The 23,100-nt window shown below is 38.2% G+C and overlaps 1 protein-coding gene across 1 annotated transcript in view; it reads right to left on the bottom strand.

Annotated features, from left to right (window-relative positions):
• PGM5 (phosphoglucomutase 5) overlaps window positions 1–23,100 on the bottom strand; it is a 215,362-nt gene that overhangs the window by 8,296 nt on the left and 183,966 nt on the right. The window lies entirely within an intron of this gene.

Below are 23,100 nucleotides of genomic sequence, written 5' to 3'. Positions count from 1 at the left end.
ATCTGTAAAATGAGCTGGAGAAGGAAATGGCCAACTGCTCAAGTATCTTGGACAAAAAAATCCTAAATGGGATCACAGAGTCCAACATGAACGAAAATGACAACAAGATTCAAGATGTATACTGGGCAAATGGAAGGTAATCTCAAAGGAAGGGGACTAGCAGCTTGTAGGAGCAGGTGAAGCATTTTATAGGAGATGAGTATATGAACCGAGTCTTGAAGGAATCCAGGGAAGTGAAACTCCAGCAGTGAGTAGGGGACATAAACAAGCAACCTTCTGTCTTCTACTGTTATAGATGTATTGTAGTCATCCCATGTCCTCTTGGACATTTCTACTTAGGGAGAACCTACTACCTTCCAGCTGCTGATCGTATTTTGGAACCGTTCTAATACTTAGGTGTTTATCTTCACATCAAATCCAAATCTCCCTCTTCACTTTTACCCATCACTCCTGATCTCATCCTCCAGAGCTAGGCAGGATAAGTCTGATTCCTTGTACATCTGTGATAAATCCATCCGATCTTAGAATGTAGAGTGGAAAGAGACCTTAGAGATGATTTAGTACAATTTCATCATTATACAAAGGGGGAAACTGGGCCCTGGAAAGGCTCTCTTACTTGCCCAAGTTTATACCGATACTAAGAAGCAAAGCTGGGATTCAAATTCAAATCTTCCAGTTCCAACCCTAGTATTTTTTCCACAACTGCCATATACATTGTTTATTCTGCATTGACTGTACACACACACACACACACACACACACACACACACCTCTTTTCTCCTAATACCTCTTCTGCCATCCACTGCATGTCAGCCATTAATTAGTCTTTTGAGTTCTGAAGGTTAACTGATTTGTCCAAGTTAATACAGCCAGAGTATATGAGAGATGATATTTGAACCCATTCCCCAGGCTTTGGGTGCTCTCCAAGGTGTCAAACTCAAGTGAAAATGTTGGTTATTATTATTAGGACAGTTAGGTGGCCAAGTCAGGAAGGTACATCTTCCTAAGTTCAAAACTAGCTACGTGATTGGGTTCACATACTATAGGAAGGCAAAAATGATATAGGGTTAAAATGTAAACTGTATTTAATGGTTTGTAAGCGGGCCATAAAGAACATAGGTTAATTTATAAACCAGAGTTGCCAAGGAGCTGAAGCATCGCAACAAATCTTATCTTGCAACATCAGTGGAATAAGGATCTGTGATTGGGCACAAGTAATTGGGGAGAACCAAGGAATGTGAAATAAAGAATATGAAAAATTCTGAAAAACAAGTCCAAGGCTCTTGATGGGAGTGAGAATTTCTTAACTAGGAGGCACCTAGATAGTGCACAGGTAAAGTCCTGGACTCAGTCAGGAAGATCCAAGTTTAAATATAGCCTCAGAAACTTACAAGCTGTGTGACCCTGGCCAAGTCATTTAACCTTGCCTACCTTAGGTTCCTCAATTATAATGTAGTGATAATAATACCTTACAAGGTCATCGTGAGGACAAAATGAGATAATATTTATAAAGTACTTTGAAAAATTAAAATGCTGTTATAAATGCTAACTATTACTAAACAAGGTTTTTGCAAACAAGTTATGAGAATAAATTCTATCTATATCAACCTTCTAAATTTTCTGGACATAGTTGCATATTAAGAGACTGAAAACAGAAAATGGGATGAGCAAAAAAATCCGTCTTGTATAGAAGTTGTTCTTTGAAAACAGAAAGACGGGCCCTATGGAGACATATTTTCAGAAACAATCTTATCATTTATTGTTAATTTAGTTATATGATATATAGGCTACCGTGCTATATTTGTCAATGTGCATTTCCTCTCTCTCAGAGGAGTATGATTTTGACAAACTAGTAAAATCTCATCAGAGTTATTCCTGGATTGCTAAATTTTCACATGACTGTCATTAACAACTTGACCCTTGAAGTTCACTAAACCTTTGGACTGCAAATTCACTGGTGAACATGAGATGCTACTTCCATAAGTTATGCTTATTTTAATGAAAATTATTAGAGGAAATATAATTGTTCAATCTTCGTGACTCCATGGACTTTGGGTGCAAATTGAAGCATAACTTTCGAACTTTTTAAAAATCTTTTTTGTCTTTTTTGGTGATATGGCTAATATGAAAATACATTTTGCATTATTTTACATATATAATTAATTGATATTATTTTTCTTGCCTTCTCAGTGGATGCAGGAGGGCTGGGAGAAAAGGAGAGATTTTGGAACTCAATTTAAAAAGAAAAAAAATTAAAAATAAATAAATAATAAATGATTTAATGCCATGTTTCTTAGCAAGATAAGAAAGATCACCTGAAATTTATGAGCCAGTGATATCTGTTTTTATGAGAGCAATGAAAAAGATTTGTTCTACCCTCTGGAAGGGAATGCATAGCTTCAGCAATGAAATGCACCAACTGTATGCAGAACAGTGATATATTTTAAATGAGTGGCCTTTTCCCTATCAGTTGCAATTGTGCTAGGCATTCTACCCACAATTCTTAGCAATGCTTAGTGTTTTGATAAGATGAAATTGGAATTTGTTCTGACTCTCAGCTCACTATTTAAAATTTTCCAGTTTGACTCATATAACACCATGGAGTAAGAGATGGTGGTTTGTTTTAATGACGTTCATAGCACATTTTCTATCTTCTTTTTTGCTTACTAATCTCAGAAGTAGGGTTGGATCCCTCTAGAGGCAACTAGGCATCTGCTTAGATCAGGAAATCCCTTTTCTCCAAGAGAGAGAGTGGATCAACAACATCCTGGCATTTCTGCCCATACTAAGGAATTCTGTCCTGGAGGGAATCAAATTCTATTAGGAGGAAACTCAAGTAAAGTCCCCAAAAGCTGTCCAAAATGATTTCAGTAGCATGATGAAAGCAAGCTACTTTTCCAATGTTTGACTTGTGCGCAGAGAATACTGAATTATAATTTTGAGGAATTTTAGTACAAATTATATATACACTATGCCATGAACTCAAAAATCACCCACTAAATAGCTAGTGTATAAATTCATACAGAGTCAGGGATGGGTTTTAAAACAATATGGCAAAATTTTCATAGAACATGACTTAAAGAAGTATAATCACTGGAGATTAGATGGACCTTCCCATATGACCTTCACCAGCTTAAAATATGAACAAAAATGATTTTTAAAATTTTGCCAATTACATAATCACATGTTCACTAATGAAATTTTTTTCATAGTAGAATCTGGAAGAAACTTAGAGACTATCTTGTCCAATTCTCTCATTTTATATATAATTGAAGACATGAGAAAAATAAATAACTTGACCATGGTCAAATGGGTGACAGTGAAGGAGAGAGCCAGAATTCAAACCCTGATCTAATTCTAAGTTTGGCCCTCCTTCCCCTATACCATACTACCAGTTGGGATTAAATTTGGTTAAGTCTCAGAACACTTTAAATGGCTTAGCTGCAGATTGTTAAATCCATGGTTACAGATTTCTAATTATTCATAGAGGCTCTCCCTTGGTTTTCTTTCCTTTCATCCTTATATTCTTCCTAAGTATGTTTTCTTTCTCCTTGGCATACTTGAATCACTCACTGATCATCTGAATGCCATGTGTAAGCAATTGCTTTAAATAGCAGCAAAAATAAAAAACTGCAGATCTCCTAAAAGAAACCAAGACCCTAAAAAAGTAATTTAATTCCATGAGTGCAAAAATACTCTAAGAAATGCCCTTTTAACAATTCAAAAATCAGGGAAGGATAAGTTCTATCTTGAGATAGTGTCTTAGGGAATCATTTTCCATCATATCTTTTCCAAAGTCCTTTAAATTCCTTCTAACATCTCTAAAAATACAAATGGAATTTTATCTTTTGGGGAATTTGCCACTTAGACTCCATTTGAGGCTTGCTTCCCTGGAGCTAATCAGTAATACTCTTGGCAACATATCATATCCAGCTTCTTAGGGATCATTTTTGGTGCTCAACACATTGCAGGCAGGCAGTGCTTTACATTTGCAGCTGTGAAAAGTTCTCCTAGAGCTGCACCTCACCCCACAGCCTCCCCACCTTCTGAATCTCTTTCCTCTGCTCAATGAGATAATACCATTCAGTAAAGAGTAAAGCAGATTTGTACCATAAGAAGTGTGACTATCTATCTCTTGGATTGCCCCATGTTCAAGTGCAGTGAGAAACTCAGACCCATGAATTCTAAATGTTTTAGAAGAAGAGTCATAAAAGGAAGAAATAATGGAAATAATAATTACTGACACTTATTTTGTGAGAATCAAATAACATAACATATGTAACAAGCCCCAAAGGAGTTCCAAAGTCATCACTCTGTTTTTAAAACATCACGTAGATGCTAGACATTATTATTATATAATGGCTTAAGGTTTACAAAGCACGTTTATTTTTAAAAAAAAATTCTATTAGGCAGAGTAAATCTCATTATCATTATACCAATTTTTTTCATATGAGGAAACTGAGGCAGGTTAAATGATTTGGCCACACAGCTAGTAAATGTTGAACTCAGGATTCAAAATCAGGTCTCTTCATTTTTCTAGCACTATACCATAATACTTCAAAGAGATAGTAAGGGAAAATTGGCCATCACCAACTAAGAGAGGGTCAAAGTATTTCGAAAACATCTTATTACCACCTAGGCCCAAGATCAAGGTATCCAAGTTACCAGGGCACTGGGCATACCAGCATCCTATGCTAGGTATTTATGTACTGTCGATGCAATTAGTACTAGTGTGGGGAACCCATCTCCTTGTCCAACCAGCTATCCAAGAAGCTGAAAGGACAAGAATGGTCAAAATAGACGGACCTCTTTATATACCTTCTGTAAATAAAAGGATACTGGAACTGGAGTCAGGAGACCTGAGTTCTAGTCCAGGCCCTGACATGTATCAGCTGTGTGACTTTGAACAGATCTCCTCACCTCTCGAGGCCTCAGTTTCCTCAAATATAAAATGATAAAGTTAGATTAGAATTTGTCTAAAGTTCCACCCTAAATCCTTTTATCCTATGTAGTTAAACTGAGCATCTTTACCAACCTCCAGGGCTGACACATTTTTAGCCACCCTTACCATTTTCTCTGTGGCAGCTAGTGGCTCAAGCACTGGGCTTGAAAGCAGGAATACTAATCTTGATGAGTCCAAATCCAGCCTCAGACACTAGTTATGTAACCCTGGACAAGCCACTTAACCCCGTTTGCCTCAGTTCCTCATCTGTAAAATGAGCTAGAGAAGGAAATGATGAACCCCTCCAGTATCTTTGCCAAGAAAACCTCAAATGGAAGAGGAAGAAAAGTCAGACATGACTGAACAATAACAAGAACACTTCCTCTGCCTCCTTTTCCCCTTACAGACATACCAGCCTCCCTCCTCCTCTTATTCCTAAATCACTGAGCTCAAGGACCCAAGTCTCTGTCTGACATGAGTGCTCTCAAGAATTCCTCTGCCAACCCAAAGCATCCTAAACCAGAACACAAAGGCATAGCTTTGTGGATCTCCTCCAGCTCTGTGGTTTGTGGGTGTCTATTAGTTAGGGCACAGCCTCCAGATCTCACCAAACCTCCCACCAGTTTCCTAAGACATAAAGAATGATGGCATGCCACTCAATTGTGTCTATGGTTCCTAATCATTTTTAGGATCAGGGAGAAAACCAATCAGGGCCAATGTGACAGAACCTAGGATGATGGAAACAAGAGTTGATGCCAGTAGTAAATTAAACATACATGCTGTCCTAGCACAAGACCCAAGCAAACTGTCCTCCATGCCCAGAAACCCTTATTTGCTGGATAACCATTATAGTTCAAATGTTTCCAGGGAAGATCATGGACAACTCCAAGGATAAGTTTCAGGATTAATTTTCCAAGATGCAAATGAATTATTAGGAAGGCAAATGACTTATTCCATCTGAAAGGGTCACACTGGTGAGAAGAGTCCTTGGGTTAGCAGGACAAGAGGTTATGGTATCTTTTTGCTGAAATGTTCAGTCAGTTGGCTAGTGATGTGCATCTGGGTTATGGGATATATTTGGGGTAGTGTTAGGTTCTACTATGTCAGGTTCATTTACAGGAGGTAAAGTTATTACAACAAACCTTTATACAACATCTTTCATCTAGAGACTCCAAAGTCATCACCAAAGAAAATTCATGTATTTTAACTCTCTAGGCTATGAAAATCTTCGACTAGCAAGACCAGCCAAATCAAGTCAAGCAAGCATTTATTAAGCACTTACTACTTTCCAGGCATTGTGTTAAGTATCAGGATACAAAGAAGAGCAAAAAGCAAAAACAAAAAAACAATTGTTCTCAGCTTGCAGTCTAATGGGGGAGATAACATGAAAACAGCTATGTACACACAAGACATATAAAGAAATACATATTACATATATTATATATACATAAATGCATATAAGTATCTATGTACATACAAGCATACATATAGGAGTATATATCTGAAAGCAAAGGTGCGAAGGGGCTTGTGGAAAGGCTTACTGCAGAAAGTAGGATTTTAGCTGGGATTTGTAAGATGTTGGGGAATTCAGGAGGCAGAGATGAATATAGGCATGACGGAAAGCCCATGAAAATGGACAAAGTCAGAAGACTGAGTGTCTTGTGTAAGGGAAAGCAAAGATGCTAGTGTCACTGGATCATACAATATGTGAAAGGGAAGAAAGAAGGTGTAAGAAGTTTGGAAAGGTAGGTGGGACCAGGTAATGATGACTTTAAAATCCAGAAACTGTCATGTTTGATCCTGGACATAATAGGGAGCCACTGGAATTTATTGAACAATATCAGATTAACTGACCTTGATGAGTTTACTAGAAAAGAGGACTGAAATCCTGATTTCCAACTGGGCATTCAGATTTCGAGTAGCAACACATCCTTATAGCTACAGGGAAATAAGACTGTCCTTTGTAAATAAAAATGATGTTGCCAACAGAGGGACTTTCTGAGCTGTATTTTGAGAATATTTCCTTTATAGCATATGAATCATGTCTTTTTAAAAATATGATTCTTTTCAGCAATCTTAAGGGAATCAAAGAATACCATCCTAAAGGCTCTCTTCCAGTGAATTCCTTCTTCAATAGGAATATTCATAGAAGTCCTTGTTCAGCAGGGGTCTTTTTCTCCTCCCCATGTCAAGAAAAGGTTAGAAAACCCAATCTTGCATCTGTCAGGCCATATCACAGAACGAATCTAACAACGACTTTCTAGAAGATATTTCCAAAGAAGTCACATTTTGGTAGAATAAGAACAATAAGAATAGCTGGCACTTAGATAGCATGTTAAGGCTTGCAAAGTGCTTTTAAAATGCTCTCATCTGATCCTCACAACTCTAGTTGGTAGGTATTGTTGGTGGTGTATTGTTCTATTATTGTCTCCATTTTACAGATAAAGAAATTGAGGCACCTGGAGGTCAAATGACATGTCCAGGATCACACATATCTGAAGCTGGTTTTCAATTCAGGTCTTTCTGACTTCAGATCCAGTGCCCTATCCACTATGACAACTAGTGGAAAGTGTTAAGTGTTGCTTCTCAGAGTGCTTCAGTAATAAGGGCATTGGACTAAATGGACCACCTGGAGTAAATACATATATATATGTGTATATGTATATATATACATACATATACATATATATACGCACACCCACATATGTATATATATGTATATATGTGTGTGTGTATATACATATATATGTGTGTGTGTGTGTGTGTGTGTATATATATACACTTGTTTGTATAGGACCCTGGACAGAGCCGAGAAAGAATCCTTACTAGAAATGCAGCCGTCTCATATGGGGAATAACCTGAGGAGTCTTCTCATATAAAGGGAGGCAGTGGAGGTGGTGGTGGGTGGGAAGTAGTTAGGGTTCATCTTCATACTAAAAAGAAATACTCATCAAGCTACTATTATGTGTCTACCCCTGCCATTGATACTCACACCACCCTCTGAAGACACTAATTTGACCTTGTGATCTTTTTAGCCCATTTGAAGATTCTCATAAGCAATGAGGACATATATCCAAGGACTAGTTCCATAGGCTGCTAAAGCAATTTACATCAGTAGCAAAGTGTGAAGTCAAGTTTTGACAGGCAAGAGGGGAAGATCAAAAGGTTATAGATTCTTTTTTTTCCAAATGTCCATCCAACTCGAGTGGTTGAAGAGCCAAAGCCCTAAACATTCTCTTCTTTCTCATTTCCTTCCAATGTACCAGGATCTATGGGAAAGAGTATTAGATCTGAAATTACAAGACTGGGCTCAAATTGACTATTTGTGGCTCCTTGGAAAAATCACTTTCTCCTCTCTGGGATTCAGTTTCTGCATTTGTATAAATAAGGGGGGAGGGGAAATCTGCCTGGACTATATGATCTAGAAGGTCCCTTCCAGCACCAAATTCTCAATCCTATAAATTCCAAGTGACCTAGATTAAACTATAATCCATGTTAAATGCTTCTGTACACCACTAGAGGGAAATCTAACATATCTGACCTTATTTTTAAAACTGATAACGATGGAATCATAATTTCTTAAGTATGGAAAAGATCTCAAGACAGCTCTTGCCTTTTGGCAATGACATATTTAAAGCCAACCTGAAGATACCAATATCTTAACAGTAAAACAAGATAGGAGCCAGGTTTGCAGTTTCATTAATATAGAGAACTCCTAAACGAGTAAACTCCCTTTACCAATGCAGGTAATATTTCTCAGCACATTAGAGTCTTAGAGAGTTGCCTAGAGTTCTAAGAAGTTAAGTGACTTGCACTTAACACACAGTTGGTACGTGTTCAAGATAGGACCTGAACTCAGGTTGTCCTGGCTCTGAGGTTAGCTCTCTATTTACTGTGCCACTTTGCCTCTTATCATGGTGGTAGAGGAGGAAGTAGTGGTGGTGTTGAGAGGGGTTGGGATGGTGTGACTAGTGGGCTTAAGGACAGTATGATAAAGGTAGTGAACAAAAACCACCTTACATTTGTAGAGCTTTTTAAGATATGCAAAGATTTTTCCTCGTAACAACCTTGATGGAAATCTATAGTTATAGATATCTGCAGAAAAGAGAATTCTGCAAAGTATTTCTATATCCTATTCTAATATTTGAGAATTCTCACTGATAGGGAATTCTCCTTTGAAGCTAATTTAGATCCCTTCTCTCACAGCTTGAGTTCTTTCCCCAAATTCTTTTTCATTTATTTTTTGGAAAATAGCTATTAGTATGCTTTATATTCCTGACAGCCATTATCACCCTTTAGCCTTCTCCCTTCTAAACTAAGTAAGGTTCTCTAACTTTTCTCATGTCTTCCTGTTTATGGTTCCACATATATATGCATATCAAATGTTGACCAATTCTCTAATATGGAAAGGAAGGAGGGAGGGAGACTACTTCGAACTCAAAGTGTAATGAAAATAAATAAAACAAAATTTTTAAATTAATCCTATAGTTTAACCCTTAACCCGTCTGCCTTGTCTTGGAACCATTTCCAAACCTCTTCCACATTTTTCTTCAGCATCAGACACAGTACTTTAGCATGGGTCTAACTCAGAGTATGGAATATGATGGGAGTCTTACCTCATGGTTTCCCATGTATTATATACTTATTTGTGTGTGTGTGTGTGTGTGTGTGTGTGGCAAATACTTATCTGTATATTTTTAACTCTTCGTTGGGAGTTCCCTATAGCAATGAAATTGCAGATCCTCAGCCTGAATTCAGGATTCTTGATATTATATTACTTTTCCCTCTACATTCTATTCTGACATATTTCTTAACAATTAGGCATTCTTTAGCCTTTATGTTCTAAGAATACCACCTGCACTTGCCTTTGATAGCCTCTATCGTTCATAGCTAGCTCTATCTGTGCATATATCCATCAATCTGTCTGTCTGTCTGTCTCTATCTGTATCAGACATATACTTATGCATATATTTGTTGCTGTTCTTTCCTCTATTTTACCAAAACTAACTATACTTCTAATTTTACTCTCTGAGTTCCCAACTACCTAGCCTAGGATAATGTCATACATATGCAAACATGTACAGGCATGTGTTTTTGAGAGCACCATATTTCACTTTACTTAAGTTACAACATTATTCCTTTTCACTTCATCTTTCCTAAGTTTTATAAAGAATGAGCTAGTTGTTCTTCACAGACCACAGTTACATTTAACCACTCTCAAAAATGACCCAGAAAACCAGGTTCAAAATGAAGATCAAGAGCTGAAACATATGTTGGAATGAATCATCGTCTTCATTCCCAGAACTGTTCACTCCAACACAAGGAGTATGCATAGTTAGCAGAAGCTCCCACAGACAATGTCAATGCTGGGAGTAGCTGACTAGTTCCCAGGGCCATTAACCCACCGACCTAACACATTCCAAAGTAGTAGATGCTCATTGGCAAAGTGCATTTTTTCAAAGTTACATTCTTTATTGCATTATATTTCCAGAGATATTTGGGAAAACAATGAATTGGAAATCTTTTTTTCACAAAGTGTTGTCTCATAAACTTCCTGAAGAAAAAGGATTGGATCTATCATTTTATTGCCCTAGGTAACTACCTCTACTAATGCAGGGAGACATCTTCTTCATGACTTCTAGTCTTAGAGAGTTACCTGCCCAAATTATGTTAGAAACAGAACTTGAACCCAGGCCTTCCCGGGTTTTCTCTTTACCACACCACACTTCCCAGAAGAAGAGAGCAGAAATTATTGCTCCCTCCTTTCTTTGAAGATATGGGAACTGCAAATTAGAAATATCATTTATATACTGTCAGACTCAGTCAATGTGCTAATTTTAAACAACCTATTTCCCTATTTTTAAAATTCTTGGTTCTATGGAATAGCTTGCTGGGTTATAGAAGGGAAGGATATATTCAGAAATGAAGATGGTAGGAGAATTATCACAATGAAGTTTTTAAAATGCAAACAGATATCACAGATTCTGTAATCTGAGAGTTAATCCTCATAGTACTTAATCATTCAAATCCTGCCTAAGATAAATGGGGTGATCATGGGCAAGTCCCTTATCTTTTGAGAGTCGCAATTTCCTCATCTGTGAGATGTGGATAATAATAATTGCACTACCTATCTTGTAGGAATGCTATATATAAAGTATTTTACAAACCTTAAAGTAGTACAGAAAAGTGAGCTATTGGGGTGTTAGCATGGTGCTGTAAAGGACAGCTAGGTGAGGTGGTACAGGGCCTGGAGTCAGAAAGATTTATCCTCCTGAGTTCAAATCCAGCCTCAGACACTTCCTAGCTGTGTGACCCCTGGACAAGTCACTTAACCCTATTTGCCTCAGCTATCTCATCTGTAAAATGAGCCAGAGAAGGAAAAGACAAACCACTCTAGACCCTTTGCCAAGAAAACCCCCAATGGGGTCATGAAGAGTTATATGCAACTGAAAAACCACTGAACTATAAATAGTGCCATGGAAAGAGTCCAGGGACCTAGGTTTGAATCCTCTTCTCTGATGCTTTCTACTCATTTATTCTTTCCTGTTATCAAGATTAGTATTATAGAATCAGAATTAGAATTAGTTTTGGTAAAGTAGAAGAAAGAACAGGAACAAATGATACATATGTATATATCTGATACAGACGGATATAGACACACACACAGAGCAAGAAAGGAACCATAGAGTTTATCACAGGCAAGTGCAGGTGGTATTCTTAGGACATCAAGACTAAAGAATGCCTGCTTGTTAAGAAATATGTCAGAACAGGATGTAGAGGGGAAAGTAACGTAATATCAAGCGTTTAGAATTCGGACTGATGAAATACAATTTCATTGTTGTAGGAATCTCCCAATGAAGAGTTAAATACATACAGATAAGTATTTGCCATGCACACATACACATACATGCACACACATACACACATACACATGTGCACACATATACACACACATCCACACACATACATGCACACACACATGCACACACACATACACGTACACACATACACACACACATAAGCTTCAGTTATCTGCTCTGTAAAATGAAGGGGTTCACCTAGGTCCCTTTCACTTTTAAATCTATGCTCTATTATCATTACTCCCTGAGGGCTCACAGTGCTGCACTAGAGAATCAATCTTTATCACAATGTTAACATTTCTAGGTATCTTGGAGATATAAATCTAGAGAGATTAGCATTTCTGGGAGGCTTACTCTTAGGATGACATTTCCTAATAAAGAAGAAAGGAAGAGTGAAAGAAGGAAGGAAAGAAGGAAAGGAGGGAAAGAAGGGAGGGAGGGAGGCAAGGAGGAAAGGAAGGAAGGAAGCATTTATTTCGTAACTTCTATTTGCCACTTACTATGCTGGTGCTTTACAAATATTATCTAATTTGATATTCATAACAGCCCTGTGAGGTAAGTGGTAATTACCACCCCCATTTTACTCTTGAGGAAAGTGAAGCAAGCCTAGATGATTTCCTGTCTCCAGGTCCAGCGCTCTATCCACTGCGTCCCCTAGGCCATTTCTGGGCTATCTTTTTTGTTATCAAGCATAAGAGAGAGGGTAATCTAATTATGACATTCCACAGCAAATGAATGTGATATAAATAGAACTGGAACATCAATAATTGAATTAAAGATGGAAAACCCCCTCATGTTTAAGAACCCCTAAGTAAAATTTAACAAATTTTTGTTGTTGTTCCAGACCAGTCATTTCATTGGTATCACGGGGATGGGGAACCTGTGACCTTGTGGCCACATATGGCTCACTTAGTTCTCCAGTGTAGCCTTTTGATTGAATCCAAATTTCCTAACCCCTTGGGAGATTTGTTCTGTGAAGTGTGTCGAAGCGCCACACTGGAGGACCTAGAGGGCCACATGTGGCCTTGAGACCACAGGTTCCCCACTCTTAGATAGGGAATGTCAGCTTCAGAAACTCCCTTAACTGCTGCAGATCAGAAACTATTCTGAAATGTATAGTCTTAGAGAGAGCCAGAGTACTGAGAGGTTAAGTGACTTGCCCAGGGTCACACAGCCAGTAAGTATTTGTCAGGAGGTGGAGGTGGACTTAAATGGAGGTTTTCCTGATTCAGAGGACAGCCCTTCTGTCCTGGCTTTCTATCCTTCTATCCTATCACTGCCTCTCACAGATAGAAATAGAAATCCCTGAATTTGAAGGAAATACAGAGGACAAACATCATGTTACAATGTGGGTCATGAGGAAGGGTGTGGTGGGAATGCACAAAGCTCAGTCTAAGAACTCCAGTCAAACCTTGATTATTAACCAAAATTCATTAAAGTTACTGGATTGTCCAAGCCCTTAGTGGTTTCCTCTTCCTTTAGTTGTTTTCACTGCTCATTAGCAATTCTCTCAGGGTAGAAAGGGCAAGGAAAAATGTGAAATTCAAAGAAGTTAATTTTTTTAAACTTTTCATTAACTCCAGTTTTTTTAAAGTAAAATTGATGGAAAGGAATTCGAAATTGTGAGGAAGTTGTTTCATGAGAAGTGGGAGTTCTCTATGGATCATGGACAGAGCAACAGATCTGATGTTAGGGACACTCATTTTCTTCAGTTCAAATCCAGCCTTAAACATTTTTTTAGCTGTGTGACCTTGGGCAAGTCATTTTACCCTGTTTACTTCAGTTTCTTCACCTGTAAAATGAACTGGAAAAGGAAAGAGCAAACCATTCCAGTATCTTTGTGAAGAAAACCCCAAATGATGTCACAAAGAATGGGATATAACTGAAACAACCGAACAATTGCCTAGAATAATATGAGGGGTTAGTAGACTCACTAATCATAGAAAAACAAATATAACCCTACACACATAAAATTATTGCTTCCCATTTAGTCTGGCCAAAGAGGAGGAAGGAAATATCCAAAGCTGTGTCTCACAAGCATTTAGAATTCTCTTCTCCTTTTACCCTTAATATCTTAAAGTGAGAATCATCTCATCTGAATCTTCTCCTACCCCATTTTACAAATACCTAAGTACACAAGGACACATCCTGCCACCTAATATACACTCATGTACGCTCGTATCTGATTGAATGACTAGACCCAGAGAATGATGATAATGGCTCCCTGAAGGGAGATCTTTAGTGAAATGTTACCTTCAGGACTCTGTCCTCGGCTCCATTCAGTTCAATATTTGTATCAGTAACTTAAAGGGGTCGATGGCCCATGCATCACATGCGTAGATGACACAAAGATGAACGTTATTGCTAATGTGCTAGATGGTAGAACTGGAACCCAAGGAGACCTCAAGAGACTGGAATATCAGGCTGACTGTAATAAGATTCTGATGTAAAACACTTGGGCTTAAAAAAAAAAAACGCACTAATACCAGATAGGGGAACCATGCTATGTTGACAAAAGTTCATGTGAAAGAGACCTGAGGGGTTTGGAAGGCTGAATTCTCATCATGACTTAAGACTGTGTCAAGACAGCCAGCAAGATTAACTACCATCTAATATCACAGTAAAAGAAGCAAAACCGCTACAAAAGGGGCACAAAATCCCACTGTCCTCTGTCCTGGCTAAGCCACACCTGGAAAACAACAATCAGTTCTGGGTGCTTCAGAAGTGGATTGATGACCTAGGAGACATTGAGAATAGGAAAACCAGGAAAGTCGATGCGGGAAGACGGAGGAGACTCAGAACCATGGCAAATTATGCCATATGACAATTAGATGAAGAAACTTGGGTTTGTTTAGTCTGAAGGCGAAAAGGATATGGGGGAGACGTGATAGTTTTCTTCAAGCTCTTAATAGCTATTATGCAAAAGATAAAAATTGTTTTTCTTGGCCACAGAATAAAAGAAATAGAAATTTCAACAATATTCTGAAATACAATTCAACCTGATATAAGAGAAGTAGAGAGGGAGGTGGGGTGGGGAGAGAAAATCTTTTAATTAGAGCTCTCCTCACATAGAATGGACTCGACACAGAGGCCAGACAGCAAATAATTGAGGGTCCCTAGTCAGGTATGAGTTATATTAGGTGACCTTTGAGGTTCTATCCCTGAGATTCTTGTGATTCTTCACACACATTGATAGACAAAACCTATCTTTCAGGAGTAAGGTATGTGTATGTGAGAGAAGTTTCATTTCTCTCCCTACCCCAATTCAGTTGATGTAGCTTAAGATGTCATCACAGATGTGTTAATATGTTCTCCCTTTATAAATTACAAGTACTTCCGTCCAAATGAGTCAGAAAGGAGCAACGTGGTTAGATGAGCAATGATTGGCCATGCTCCCAGAGGGTCTTTAAAAAATCAGTTTGAATGTATGGAAGACAGAGTTAGCAGCTGGAGGAAAACCTAGTTCTTTGCCTCTTAGTTGGGAGGGGAAATTTTCTTTTCTTCTCCCAACCCCCAGTGGCCAGCTGGAATTACCTGCCTAGTGGGAGCAAAACTCATCCAACAGTTGGAGAGCCAGTTTGACACTTTGAGGCACAGATAAAAAAGCAGAGACACGAACTCCAGACAGACATGGATACAAAGAAACAGCCATTTTGAGACAAGAAGAGACTATAAGGAGCATCACTCTTGGCAGCAGAGAAGGGAGCTAACTATGGATTCACAAGGGTTGTTGTGCCCTGTGAGGAGTAGACCCTGGAAGTCCAGCTGAATAACCTGTATAGCAGAGATAATACATCCAGAGGGTAGCTTTGAGGAGACTCCATAGGAGAGAAAGACCTTAGTATCAAAAGACCGAGTAGCCTTGGTCACATATATTCCCTACATGTGTATCTCAAAGTGCACTGTACTTTAAGTTTGTGTACAATCTTACCACTGTGTGTATTTGTAAAGGTGGCACTTCAGACTCATGGGGGGGTCATGCTTTGTAGCTACTGTCTGTATTCATTCTTAGAAAATACAATTGGTTTACCCTCATTGGAATTGACTCAAAGAGGGAATGATAGACATGCTCGTTTGGGTATAGAAATCTGTCTTACTCTACAGGAAAGTAAGAAGGTAAAGATATAAAAGGAGATAGGGGTGGGAGTTGATAGAAGTGAGGGTAGATTGGGGTAGGTAAAAGACAAGCAAAACACTTTTGAGGATGCACAAGGTGAAAGGAGAGAGAGAATAGGATAAATGGAGGGACAGAATGGAGGGAAATACACAGTTAATAATCATAACTGTGAAAAAATTTTACAGTACAATTCTCTGAAAAGGACCACATTTCTCAAATATATAGAGAACTGAGTCAAATTTATAAAATTAAGAGTCCTCAGTTGATAAACTCAGTTGATAAATGTTCAAGGAATATAAACAGGTAATTTTCAGATGGGAGTAATCAAAACTAGCTATAATAATGTGAAAAAATGCTCTAAATCACTATCATTTAAAAAATGCAAATTAAAACACTCCGCACTACCACTGCATACCTATCAAATTGGCTAATATGATACAAAAGGAAAATGACAAATGTTGGAGGGGACATGAGGAAACTGAGACACTAATACACTGTTGGTCAAGTTGTATTCTGATTCAACCATTTTGTACATTAATTTGGAACTAAGCCCAAAGGGCTATAAAACCATGCATACCCTTTGACCAAGCACTACCACTACTAAGTCTGTATCCCAAAAACATCAAAAGGAAAAAAGGAAAAGGAGCTATATGTACAAAAATATTTAAAACAATCCTTTAAATAGTGGGACTGAATTGGAAATTAAAGGAATATCCACCAGTCAAGAAATGGCTGAACAAGCTGTTGTACATGATTGTGATGGAATACTATTGCACTATAAGAAATTATGAACAGGATACTCTCAGAAAAACCTGGAAAGATTTACATGAACTGATGCAAAATGAAGTGAACAGAACAAGGAGAACATTGTACAGAGTAATTGCAATATTGTACAATGATCAGCTGCGAATGACTTGGCTCTTCTCACCCATACAATGATCCAAAACACATCTGAAGGACTTATGATGAAAAAGTGCTATCCCCCTCCAGATGGAATCGGAATGTAGATTGAAACATACTTTTTCTTTGTTTTCTTTGTTTTTTGATGTTGTTTCTGTTTTCTATGTTTTCTTTCATAACATGACTAACATGGAAATATGTTTTGTATGGCTACCTACGTAGAGCCTCAGTAAAATTGCTTGCCTTCTTAATGAGGGAGGAGAGGAGGCATAAGAAAGAGAATTTAAAACTGAAAAAAAAATTTAAATGAATGTTGAAATTGTTTTCACGTGTAATTAGGGAAAAAAATAAAACACTGAATCACAGAAAACAAAAAAAAGAAAAGAAAAAGAAAATACCATTGTTTTGAACTAATTGTATCTTCTGGTTAATTGTTAGGAGGACAACTCTGGTTGTGGAATGTGAGCTATAGCTGTAAGAGCCAGGACCATAGAACCTAGAACCACCTAGAACCTAAGGTAGTTCTAGAACCTAGGTCACCTTCTAGGGACCTCTATTATGAATGTAAATTTAAGCTGGGGAAGTGCACAGAGGGAGTACAACAGAGGTGAAAAACAAAATATCAATTTGAATGAGGCAACACTCCTATAACTGCAATATGAAAAGCTCTAAATGGAAAGCCAAGATGTATATCTATAGGTGAAAATGCCTATATTATTAATGGCGTGCTTTCCTTGGTACCATAGGAGATAATTCTGAATCACATGGGATTATGTTCATAATATAGTTTCCCAGGCACTTACCTCAAACTATTTATGAATACTCATGAGGAACTCACTCTGTGACTCAAACTAGTGCTGCTCAAATGTTCAGAAAAGAAAAAGATCTGATACCTCTGAGAAAAAAATAGTGGCCAAAGAGAAAATGAACTAGTTAAAATTTAATGTGTCTGTGAAAAAAAACCCACCCTATACACAGAGGATGGATTGAATTGGCAGGAATGGTATCATGCAGAAGAAACACATCTTCCGAAGCAATCCTTGTTTAGTAGGTGCTCAACTAACAGTATATTAGTATGCTGAGAATAGGCACTGGGGCAGGTAAGTGGGGCCAGAGTGCATAGAGTGTTGAGTCTGGAGACAGGAAGGCTCATCTTCCTGAGTTCAAATCTGGCCTCAGACACTTACTAGCTGTGTGACCCTGGGCAAGGCACTTCACTCTGTTTGCCTCAGCTTCCTCATCTGTGAAATGAGCCAGAGAAGGAAATGGCAAACCAATAAAACCCCAAATGGGGTCACAAAGAGTCAGGTATGACTGAACAACATGAGTAGGTAGAATCACTATAAACCCTGACTTTTCCTTCTCTCTCCTCTGGAACATGGCATAAAAAAGGAAGATAAAATGGCTAAAGGACCAATTTAGGACTCCAGGTCTATGGTGGAGCCGAATTCCACTTCTAGGTACTCAAGTAATAATCAGAAGTAGCATGAGGTCCTTTCTCTTTGATAAACCAAGGATTTCTTCTCACTTCCCCGGAAAGAGAGAACAGACAAGGGATGATGTCATTAGCACCATAGGGTAATGAAAGTTAAAAACTCAAGTTTAAACAGTGATTGAAACGGTTAAGTTTAGAGAAAGAAGACACATACATGGGCATTCGTATTTCTTTAAATCTTGCTCTAATTTGTAACTTGACTTAGAAGAGTTTTGTAAATGGTTAGAAATGAGTATGCAGTTAATTTATGACACCATTTAAGGAGGCCCATTATTATAGAAGAAACAACAGTGATTAGAATGTGTGCTTGAAAGATCTAAAACTCAATGAACTATGCCTGGAAGAAGCTTCTCTAACTGACCTACTTAACATAGCTCAGGAGCCACCATTCACTGAATATGTTGGTAACATAAGGCGCTGTTGCTAGTACTGTAGTGTATCCTTTTCAGGGAAGAGGTAAGTGGGAAAGTTTAGATGATGACAGTACCTTATCCTTAGAGGAAGCCCAGAGTAGGACTGTGGGAGAAGTATGTGCTGACAGTTTGGAGGTCATTTAGGGTAGTTACCAGAGAAGGCATAAATGGATGTTGGGCTGTATCTCCTGCCATCTCTATCTCTAGTATATCCTCTTTCCTTTAGTTAATGGGTTGGGTGGGTGTGAAAGGTAGAACAGAATCTGGGAGGGGGAATTGGAAAAGGGGTTTCAAGGTGCTTGGGCCCTCCCATGGATCTCTGAGCTAAGGGGACTGTAGGTATGTAGGGTGCCAGACAAACCACCCAGGTTCAGCTCAATCCCTCTTCTTCTTATTATTATTAATACAAACCCCACTCCATTCTCCCACCTTCCTCCCTCACCTACTATTGTGTCCACTGAGAGGGAGAAAGGAGGGACCCAACTTATTTTTTTCATTAAAATAGTGGCAAATATTTCTTTAAAAATAAAACAAAAAAGTTTCACCTATGTCAATCTATAAACATACATCTGCAACAAATCTAAGGGAAGAGGCCTAGAATAAAAACACTGGAGAAGAACCACCTGTCTCTAAACCAACTGCTTTGCTGGACCCAAAAGCAGATGTTGTGTTTTTGGTTTCTCCAGCTGAAATAGACTGTTGACCCAAAGTCAAGGACTTGGTGGCAAGAATTGCTACAGTGCTTCCTGCAGGGAAGGTCTGATAACTCCCCTCGTCCCATCTTTCAAGAGTTCCCTGACCCAGTTATAGTTGTCTCCCTATAAGGAATTCCTAATTTATATCTCTAGTTTTGGAAATTGCTGTGCTTCAGCTGTGTGTACTAAGGCAAAAGAGTACCAGAGAGAGGGTGGGAAATATCCGTTAAGAGATTTCCTAAACACTTTACCAAATAAATTATGTATTATATACAGAATAGGAAAACAAACACACTGACAGCTGAGTTTAATATAAATTATCAGTGGACATCTTCACAAGGAATCAAGCATATACACAAAACCTCTACTGGCAGTTGTATGAGTTTCATCTTCAAGGGGGATGTATGTGTGTGTGTGTGCACTCAAGTATAATATGTATGTGTATAGTAAATAGTAACTGTTTCTCTCTTGGCCAGAAACCCTGAGGGTCTTCCCCTCCCAGTCTGATTGTTTTTTTTTATGAAAGGGGTCATCCTTTGACTCACTTCTTAAAGAGGACTGTTCACTGAATGGGCATAGCTCATTCAAAGTGGGAACCTGAAAAGACCTTAGCCTAAAAAAACCAGGGTCTCCCATTGCATCCTGGGTCAAAAGACTTTAATCTAAAAGGACCAGGGTCTCCCATTGCATCCTGGGCCATCTCCAATAGTCCTGATGAATATCAGACCATTGGACCCAGATGGCTCTGGAGGAGAAAGTGGGGCTGGTGACCTTGCACAGATGTCCCTCACTCAAATCCAGGTCAACTGCAAGTCATGTCATCATTCCTTGATGTCATGGTCCTCTTTGAGAACAACGGACAAACACAATGAGTGTGTGTGTGTGTGTGTGTGTGTGTGTGTGTGTATGTGTGAAGAAAATATAAAGTGGAGTATATATGTATATATACATGCATGTATATGTATACATATATATATACGTATATACATATACACACAAATACATATCTGTTTATAAATATATGTTATATATAATACAACATATGTAATGTATTGTAACTATATATTTACAATTATATGACTGGTAATATTTGGCTTTTATGTTACTATCTTTCTAGTTGCTAATTGGTCAGGCTTTACTACACTATAATTAGTGTGGTAGGGAGAGAGGGAGCAGAGGTGGGGGAGAGAGACAGAGAAAGAGAGAGCAAACTAGCTAGAACATTTGTTTAAAAGTGCAACTTGACAACTGTTCTGCAGATATTAAAAACTGGGTTTCAGTCTAACTTCTGTGATCCTATATCAAACCTGCATAGGTAGAAGGAATTTCTTTCCCCAGGGAATTTCCTATTTCTCCCAGTGTGGTCTGCAAATCCCTGGGGGTCTTCAAGACTTTTTCAGCAGATCCTTAGGGTCAAAATTATTTTAATACTAATACCAAAACATTATTTGCACAGTAGAGTATCCCTCCTTTTTCCAGCTATATATGTGTGATGCCAGATTTTCTTCGTATACTTTCACAAGGACAACGTATTACAAAACACTGCATGTGGAAAGCAGATAGGAGAATTCAGTTGTCTTCTCTTAAAACAAGCATTAAAGAGATTTGCAGATAACATGTAAAATGTATTGAGTTTATTATTGGTATTTAAAATACATTTTTCTTCCCTTTTCATTTGTTGCCCTGCCTGATTTCAACTGCTCCACTTTGAATAAGCTCATCACCTCTAAACTCATCACCCTGCTGCTAACTCAAGCCTTTATTGACACCACCTCCCACAGCCTCCTCTCCCTCTGACTGGAGGTCTGGAGGCTGGAGTACCCAACTCCTCCCAGTATATTCTCTTATAGTAGGTAAAAACCAAACTCAACTCAACTCACTCCACTTCATATTTCTGGCCTTTCTGATTTCAACTCCACAAAATAAGATGCCCCCAAGCCAGGTACCCCCTGTCCTGTCACTAGCACCTTTTCCTGCCTACTTTTGTGTTGTCTCTCTCTTTAGAGTGTAAAGTCTAAAGACAGAGACAGTCTTTTTTTTTAGCACAGTGCCTGGTACATAACAGGTATTTAATAAATATGTATTAAATCTAAACTATTTTAAGATTTATCATATTAATTTCTAATATGATAAATATTGATATAGACATAACCCACATAAACCAAAGCTTTTTGGTGTCTCCAGTACTTTTTAAGAGTGTAATAGACTTCCTGAGATCAAAAAGTTTGAGAACCACTAATTTGAGAACGAACGCAACTGGAGGCATAGTCCCTATCCCCTATCCCCTATCCCCTATCCCTTGTTCCCTATACCAATGGTGCCAAACTCAAATAGAAATGGGGCCACTAAACCATTCAAAAGGATCCCTGTCTGTGTATTTAGACTTAGATTGTGTTCACTTATTTTTGTCCACTTATATTTTTTATTTTGTTAAACACTTCCCAATTACATTTCAATCTGGTTTAGGTTGTATTTGAGTGTGTTGCAGGCCAAAGAGGGTAAGTGAGGGATAAGTTTGACATCTCTGCCCTATACCACAATAGCCATTATCAAAATAAACATTTGTGCCTAGTCCAGAAGGGAAGGTAACATCTCCAGTAAGAACTCTTGGAATGATGAGCTAATTTATCATTGCTACTAGATGGCTCCAAATGATCACCATGAGGCAAGGCAGCTTTTATCTTCCAGTTTGGGAATTAATTTATTGAACTCTTCAAGAGAAAACCTAAACATGCTTCCTAGATCAAGAGTACTACCATCCTCCCAGTCACTCATGTATGCAACCTATGTCTTCCTTGACTCATTTTCATTTACCCACACATGCCCAATCAGTTGTCCAAATTGTCATTCTTCCCTCCGCAATATCTGTAGCATAAATCCCCTTTCACATAGCCTCCACCCTAGTTTGGGTCCTCATTACCTCTCTCTCATATTATTGCCATAATTTCCTATTTGTTTTTTTTTTACCTCAAGCTTCTCCCCGTGCCAATCCATCTTCTGTTCAACTGCCAAAGTGGTTTTCCTAAGCTACAATTTTGATCATGTCATCCTCATACTTCATATATATCAGAGGTTCTCTAATACCTCTAGGATCAAATATAAAATCTTGTCCTTCACAACTTGGTTCCAGAACATCTTTCCAGCCTTTTCCCATATTACTCCCCTTCACAAACTCTAAATTCAGCCATACTGGTCTTCTTGCTGTTCTATGTACATGCCTCTCTCATCTCAGTGTCTTTGCAATGGCTGTTCCCCATCCCTGGAATGCTTTACCCTCTGAAACTCTGTTTTGTGAAATCTCTTGTCTCCTTCAATAGTCAACTCATGTGCTGTCTTCTATAAGTCTTTTCTGAACCTCCTAGCAGCTAATGTATGAATATCCTGAACTACCAAGCATTCATTTCTCATATTTTATTTACATATTTACATGTTGTCTCTCCTTATAGAATATAAGCTCTTTAAAGACAAAACCTGCTTACTTATTGCCTTTGTATTCCCAGTGCTTAGAATGATGTCTGATACATAATAGATACTTAATAAATTCTTACTGATTGATTTGAACCTCAGCTTTTCATTCATTCTCCCCAATATTCACTCAGTCACTTCCAAGACCCGATGGTTATCTTCAAAATATCTCTTGCATCCACCTACCCCCTTCTTTCCACTCACCTTGTCAAT

The sequence above is a fragment of the Notamacropus eugenii genome, chromosome 1 (assembly GCF_028372415.1).
Source record: "Notamacropus eugenii isolate mMacEug1 chromosome 1, mMacEug1.pri_v2, whole genome shotgun sequence".
Classification (NCBI taxonomy): domain Eukaryota; kingdom Metazoa; phylum Chordata; class Mammalia; order Diprotodontia; family Macropodidae; genus Notamacropus; species Notamacropus eugenii.
Note: the sequence above shows the minus strand (reverse complement) of the source record. Positions and strands in the feature narration are given on the sequence as shown.